Genomic DNA, 7,694 nt, shown 5'->3' with positions numbered 1-7,694 from the left:
GGGTGCTGTGTGGTCCCACTGTCCACACTGGGTGCTCTGTGGTCCCCCTGTCCACACTGGGTGCTGTGTGGTCCCACTGTCCACACTGGCTGCTCATGGTCCCAGTGTCCACACTGGGTGCTGTGTGGTCCTACTGTGCACACTGGGTGCTCTGTGGTTCCACTCTCCACACTGGCCTCTCTGGCCTCTGTGGGCAGCTATACTCTCATACTGCCCTGGTCATCTGGTGTGCTGTCAGGAATCTCCCAGCTCAACCGTTTGGCTGGTCCTCTATATCCTTTGTGAGATAGGGTCTTACTCTAGCCTCAGATGGCCTCAAGTTTATGCTCCTGCTTCACACAACGTGCTGATGTCACCGTAGTAAGCTGCCATTCCTGGGAGGCCATTCTTACATGTGGATGGAGAGGGACAAAGGACTCCCATTTATGAGAACTTAATTACCATCCACAGCCCCTCCCCATCACACGTGGGATGGTGGAGGTGATAGATATGAATCTGTGAATGGAGGGACAAATACTCAGTCTTTAACAGACCCCAGGGACTGACAGACCGGGAGTCCCACTCCCAGCCAATGTCACCCTCCTTTTGCTATGTGGTCTCCCTCCTTTTTTGGAGTGCCGAAGCAGACAGACAGATAGACCTGGGGTCTTGATCCCAAGATTGTCAAGTCTTGGAGCATTCAGAAACTGCTCAGACATTTTTTTTTCTGGTGGGGACACAAAATCCGAGTTACTTCAGGGCCTCAGGTATCTGTAGTGTACCACATCCCAAGGTCCTGGTTTCCACCCACAGTTCCCATCAGCGTCTGCTTCCTCCCCAAAGCAACTGGGGCTGCTCCTGCCTGGGACCCTGGCAGTCTGAATCATCACCGATGGAACTTGTGCAGGGTTTGTCTGCTCATGGTTTGCTCCTGCACCGGTGGCTGCGGCATTGCCCTGTGGGATGCAGGCAATGACAAAGGTTCCGTGGTCATGTAATGGATGGATTCAGGGTGGATTCTGCTACACACAGGCCACACGGGGCTGTTGTTCTGGATCAGTTCTCCATCAGTATGTCTGGGACAAGATGGCCCCTGGGGTACATGAAGGACTCTGAACTATGTCTGCACAAACCTTGGCCACCTGGAAGTCACTCTGGAGCCCCAGGCCCTCTGACACTGAGAAGACAATTCAGAGACTCCAAGATCCCACAGGTGGCAAAGAGAGTGCCCTGCTGTGTCTTATAGCTCACATTCCTGTCAAGACGCACTGCAGTGGAAGGAAGGGGTGACCATCTGTGGCCGTGCACAGGGAGGAGGGTCGTAGGATGCAGAGGAGGGATCAGGGGCTGGCGGCCACTGTTTCTGGCAGAGTAGTCCCAATTTGGCCCTGATCCCAGACCCGAGGACCAGGAAGCAAGATGGTGCTGTATGGCACAGCAGCTGATGTGGGGCTCATTTGTTTGCTCTTGCTGTCCTCCCTCCTGGGCTCTGAATGTTGTCCAGAACCAAGCTCAAAGCCCAGGTTTTGAGTAGAGGTGAAGAGAGGACTGCATAGTCTGCTTCAGCTGTCTTTCATGGTTAACCCCAAATTCCTCCAGAATGAAGCCCCTGTTCCAGTGAGCCCTGTGCTTTGCCAAGACTGTTTGGAATCCCCTGTTCCTCTTCGCTTGAACCCATATCTTCCCCACCAGCCCTCTTCCCACGCCCAGACCAGGGTCCTGGTCTTTCACCTGGCCAGCCCACCAAGTTCTGGTTTCCTGAACTATAGAGACCTACATTCAGCAGTCAGTTGCCATATGGAGGAACCCAGCTAGTGACATCCTATTTCTGTATAGAAAAGAGGTCCAAGTGGTCCTTAGGATGTTATAAGGGACTTTTCTGTGGAGCCTGCTGAATAGGTGTACACAGAGGTCATAGATAGCTGTGGTGGTGTGGGCTTCTTCCTGCCTGTGTTGTTGGGCCTGGGGTGGCATCTGTGGTTTGGCTCAAGTCTAAAGTTACAGGAATGGCTATGGCACCTGTGGATCCTCTTGGAAACTGCCCACCCTCTTTTGCTCCAGAGAAATAAGAGTCAGTAGGCTTTCTTCCTCAGGGTGTGGGTATCATTCGCAGGACATCAAGGAACAAATTGCAGCCACGCGGGACAAGCTCTTAGTCACTTTCCTAGTGCCCACTGAGAGCATCCTGGGTCCCATCAGCTCGAAATAGCAACAGGCAGCTGTTGGTAATAGCAACTTTCTTTCTTTATCAGGGACATAAACCTGGGCCCAGAGAAGCTCGCTAACCTTTACAAAGTCTTGTAGCTAACACACACCAGCCTTGAACCCACACTGCTGCCAGTGCTGGGCAAGGTCATGGTTCTTTGGTTTGGACTCAGGACTCAGGTGTCTTGTCCTGTTAGGTTCAGTCCAGACACACTCGAGGGATTCACAGTTGGGGGTTTACCCAGATCAAACTGTCTTATGGTGATTCTCCTGATTGTTGATTGACTGGGAAGGTCCAGCCACTGAGGGCAACACCATCCTGTAGGCATAGGAAGTTGGGGTTCCCCAGTTCTGGACAGCAGCATGAGAGCTCCTGGCATTGGGGTATCTAAGGCTGTCAGCCTTTAAAGCTATTGCCATGACAGTCATCTTTACTGAGGTGGCTGGCATGGTGGCCTCTGCTCTCTACTCTTGGCCCCTGCTGTTGGTCACTGGTTCCACTGTTACTCACATGGATGATCTCTGCTGTGCCAAAGTCGTTTGTTGTCCCAGCTTCGCCTTTTCCATGGCTCTGCTTCCATCAGCCCTGATCACTAAAAGCAGGCAAGGGAATGTCACTCATGAGAATCCTTTCCTTGAGCCTAATATAACGTAATAATGCAGCAAAAAAAAGGCTATCTCTGGACACTGTAGAGTTAACCAAACAGCCTGCTTTCATAGTTAAGAAAGGGTGTTTGCACAGTTGCACCAATCACAGCAGACTTTTATGCAAATGGAGGCTTGCAGCTCCACCAACCACAGCAGACTTTTATGCAAATAAAAACTCGCAGTTCCACCAATCACAACAGACTTCTATGCAAATGAAGGCTTGCAGTTCTACCAATCACAGCAGACTTCTATGCAAATGAAGGCTTCTGTTCACACTAGTGATACACTGTTTTCTTTGTACCTGTCCCAGCAGTCCCTTGGCTAGGCTATCAAGGAAAATGCTCCCACTGTGGCCCTGGGGGGAATGGTTATAGAGTCTGGTGGACACAGTTGGAACAATCTTGCTGAGGGCTGCCCCTTCAGGAGCCAGAGCTATGTTAAGGTTAACAAGTAGCTGCAATTGTGGAATTGTTGAACAATGGCTTCCTCAAGGCATATGTAGAGTGTCCTGCATGGTAGTGTTAGCACTAGGCTTTGTCTGGCTGGCTACTTGACAGATGGTCCTTTGCTTAAGGCAGCCAGGGCACCAAGGGGAGGGGGCGTCCAACAGCTGCCAATTCTGGAGTCAGATGACCTCATTGCTCAAATCTTTGCTTATTTACATGAAAGTAAACATGAGAAAAATGCTTATAATGAGAAATTAAGTGTTAATACTGGTGTTGTACCCATTAGTACTTAACAGTGCGTTAACAACACTGATCCTTGGTCAGAGCCTCAGGGAGAGGCAGGCCCCAATCTGTCCCAACTGCAGAGTCTAAGGAAACCTTAACCTCTGTCAGGAAAAGTGACAGGAAGGTGCATATGCAAAGCACTCTGTGTTCCCAGTCTTGCCCGCTCTCCTGTGCTAAGTGTGGGTCTCAGGCTCCACCTAGATGTGGTGGCTCCTTCTAAAGGTGAAGGATGTCCTAGAAACGAGAGGAAGACATGTCTCCTCTGGGGCAGTGCCAGTGGGAGAATTGTGGACACACATGTCTGCAGGGGTGAGGTGCTGGGAATGGAACTCTTGCCGCCAGAGCGGGCTGCAGCTCTGACAAGGAGCCATCATGATAGCATGTTGATCTGGCAGTGCTGGTTAACTCAATGTCTTGTCTTCTTAAAGGTAGAATATTTGCTATTTTGTTTGCTCTCCCTCATCACTGTCAGCATAGGACAGACAAGAGGCAAGGCTGCACCCTCCCCCACTCATACTATTGGGGGTGGCCCTGCTGTGCCGCCCAGGGGAGGTGCAGGGCCTGTTCTCCCAAGTGCTACAGATGATGAGGGGCAGGGCTAGCACTCACGCTCTCATGACCCCAGGGTCAGGTCTCCTACCTGCCACAGGTGGTCATGGGCAAGGAGGGAGGAGGAGGAGGGAGGAGGGAGGAGGGAGGAGGGAGGAAGGAGGAAGGAGGAAGGAGGAAGGAGGAGGGTATAACTCGTTTGTCCATGCTACCCAATGGGAGATGAATGGTAGGGACAGCTTGTAGTATCCTTTGAGCTGGCTCACTCGAAACTCCCACAATGTGTGGTCCTGCTCTCCTGAGTACAGAAGCCGGGTAGGGGTAGGGTCAGCTCTCCTACTTTCATGCCTATAGGCTTAGATTTCTCAAAACCTACTTTTAGTAAGTAGGCTTTGAATAATAAGTCAAATCTCTGTGTTGTCCAGTCTCTGTGTTATCAATCATTTGGGTTATCCCTTTTGAAGCTGATGTGAGACAGTCTGAGAGTGAATCACCCAGGCTCATTTGCTTTGTGAAGGCACTCATGTCTCAGCTGACAAGAGGTTTTCCCAGGTCAGATCTAATTTTTGTATGTTTTGTTGGTATTCATATTTTTTATTCCCTGTAGATACATAAACATAACCATACCCCCATCTTAAATCTATTGCAGAATTCCATTCTAATGTTAACACAGCCTCATAGTATATTGTTTGGCCCAGGTCCTCAGTTTTTTTCGATAACCCAGTGTCTCTCAGCTGCTGTTGTTCCCTTTTCACCAACATTAAGAAAATTGAGAGTTAATAATGCATTATTTAGTCTCTCCCTGGGGGGGGGGGAGTTACGTTCCATTTTTGATTAATAAGCATCACTTTTAAGGAACAATTGGCTTTTTCTGTAACTGCTTGTCCTGTGGGATTGTGCGTTATACCAGTTACGTGCTTTATATTGTAATATGTAAAGAATGGTTTCATTTTATTAGACACATATGTGGAGCATTGTCAGTTTTAATTTGTGCAGGTATTCCCATAATTGCCATTATTTCCAATAAGTATATAATAGCACAATCAGCCTTTTTCAGAACAGAGCAGCTGCCCGTTGGAACCCCAGTTCATGTCAATGGTATGGTGTGTATACCTTTGTTTCCCAAATTCTGCAAAATGGAAAACACCCAACTGTCAGATGTCATTTCTTCTGGTACCCCTAGGGTTACTACCAGCAGGTAACAGAATTTGGTCATATAAAGAATCCATAGGACTTTTAAAAAATTATACCTATGGCTTGTTGACAAGTGATGGAAAGTTTTTTTCTTTGATGTTTTAAATGAAAATTTGAGGTTTCCAACACATTTGCTATTAGTAATTGGTCAATTTTCTCATTTCCTTGAGCTGATGGACCTGGCCAACCTGTGTGAGAGCGAATGTGAGTTATGTATAATGGATGGTTTCTACTTCTGATGGCCTGTTGCAACTGTATAAAGACCAAAGTTAAGTCTGAGTTATCAGCTACAAATCCAACAGTCTTTACACGAAAAATAACTCTTTCTGCATATAAAGAATCAGTGATGATGTAAAGGGATTCAGGATAATCTAATAACACCACAAGGATTGCATATGATTCTGACTTTTAAACTGAGGAATTTGGACTTTTGAGCACCTTGCTTATTTTATCTGACTTATAACCTTTTATCTAACTTATAACCTGCCATCCCCATCTTGTTTGCATCTGTATAGAAGGTTGGTGCCTGTAGAATTGTTATTCTCTTTACTATACGTGGAAGAATCCAATGAGTTCTTTTTATAAACTGTATACATTTGCTTTTCAGATATTTGTTAATAATTTTTCCCAAATAACTATTACAAGTTCTTTCCAATCCTCATTGATCACCCATAATGACATGATCTCAGCGTTTGTAAGAGGTACCACAATTTCAACCAGATCTTTTCCTGACAATTGGCATAATCTTATTCTACTTTTTATAACTAACTCAACTCTTTTCTGTATAATATGACCTAATTTTTTTCTACTTTGTTTATGAGCTAAGGAAACCCATTCCATAATATTATCTTCTGTTTGTATAATGAGCCCAGCAGAAGAATGAATTGAAGGCAAAATGACCAACATACAAACAAGTTTAGGATCAGTTCAATCCGCATATGTTTCTTGCAGTCTTTGTTCTACAAGAGTTAACTCTTTTTCTGCTTCAGTTGTTAGACATCTTGGACTGTTTAAATTTGAATCTCCTTGTAATGTCTGAAACAAATCACTTAACTCATATGTTCATAATGCAGTTGTAGGCCTTGGCGAGTTAATATCCCTCGTTAATTTTTGAAAGTCGTTAAGTGTTTCCAATTGGTCCCTGTGGATCTGTACCCTTTGTGGTTGAATTTTTTTGTTGATTGGTTTTGTAACCCAAATAAACAAGTGAATCTTTGTATTTTTTTCTGGGATCAGTCTGTAACCCTCAGCCTGGCAGAATTCTTTGTGCTATCTTAAACATATTCTCAAAAACACCTTTGTCAGACACAGCCAGCAGAATGTCATCCATATAATGATAAATGATAGACTGAGGGAACTGCTTATGAATTATTTCTAATGGTTGATGCATAAAATACTGACATAAAGTTGGACTATTTAACATTCCCTGCGGAAGTACCTTCCAGTGGTATCTCTTTAATGGATGGCTATTATTCAAAGTAGGTACGGAGAAAGAAAATCTTTCCCTACCCTGCACATGCAAGGGTATTGTGAAAAAGCAATCTTTCAAGTTAATTATTATTATAGGCCATGATTTCAGTAACAAAGATGGTAAAGAAAGTCTAGTCCGTAAAGGACCCATTAGTTGAATTACTTTGCTAACTGCTCTTTTTTTTTTTTTTAAGATTTATTCATTTATTTTATGTATATGAGTACACCATTGCTCTCTTCAGACACACCAGAAAAGGGCATCCCATTGTAAATAGTTATAAACCACCATGTGGTTGCTCGGATTTGAACTCAGGACCTCTGGAAGAGCAGTCGGTGCTCTTAACCGCTGAGCCATCTCTCCAGCCCCTGCTAACTGCTCTTAAGTCCGTTATCATCTTCCATTTACCTGATTTATTTTTTAACAACAAACACAGGGGAATCCCATGGGCTGGTGACTCTTCTATATGTTGAGCCTCCAGCTGTTGTTACAACTTGTACAAGCACCTGAAATTTTTCTTTTGTTATGGGTTGCTGCTCTTGCCATACAGGTCTGTTTGGTAACCATTTTAGGGGCAAGGCTGTTGGTATGTCAGCAGTGGCTCCTTTTATAAATCTGGAAACTCAACCCCTGTGATGCCTTGCTTTTTGGACCATGGGAACAGCTTGTGATTGTGCTCTATCATCTGTGTCACCTGTATCAATGCCCTCCCCAGGAGGATCTGCCATATCAATGCCCTCCCCAGGAGCATCTGCCATATCAATGCCTCCCCCAGGAGCATCCATCATATCAACGCCTTCCCCAGGAGCATCTGCCATATCAATGCCTTCCCCAGGAGCATCCACCATATCAGTGCCTCCACCAGGAGCATCCACCATATCAATGCCTCCACCAGGAGCATCCACCATATCAATGCCTTC

The sequence above is a fragment of the Mus pahari genome, chromosome 6 (assembly GCF_900095145.1).
Source record: "Mus pahari chromosome 6, PAHARI_EIJ_v1.1, whole genome shotgun sequence".
NCBI classification, from domain to species: Eukaryota; Metazoa; Chordata; class Mammalia; order Rodentia; family Muridae; genus Mus; species Mus pahari.
Note: the sequence above shows the minus strand (reverse complement) of the source record.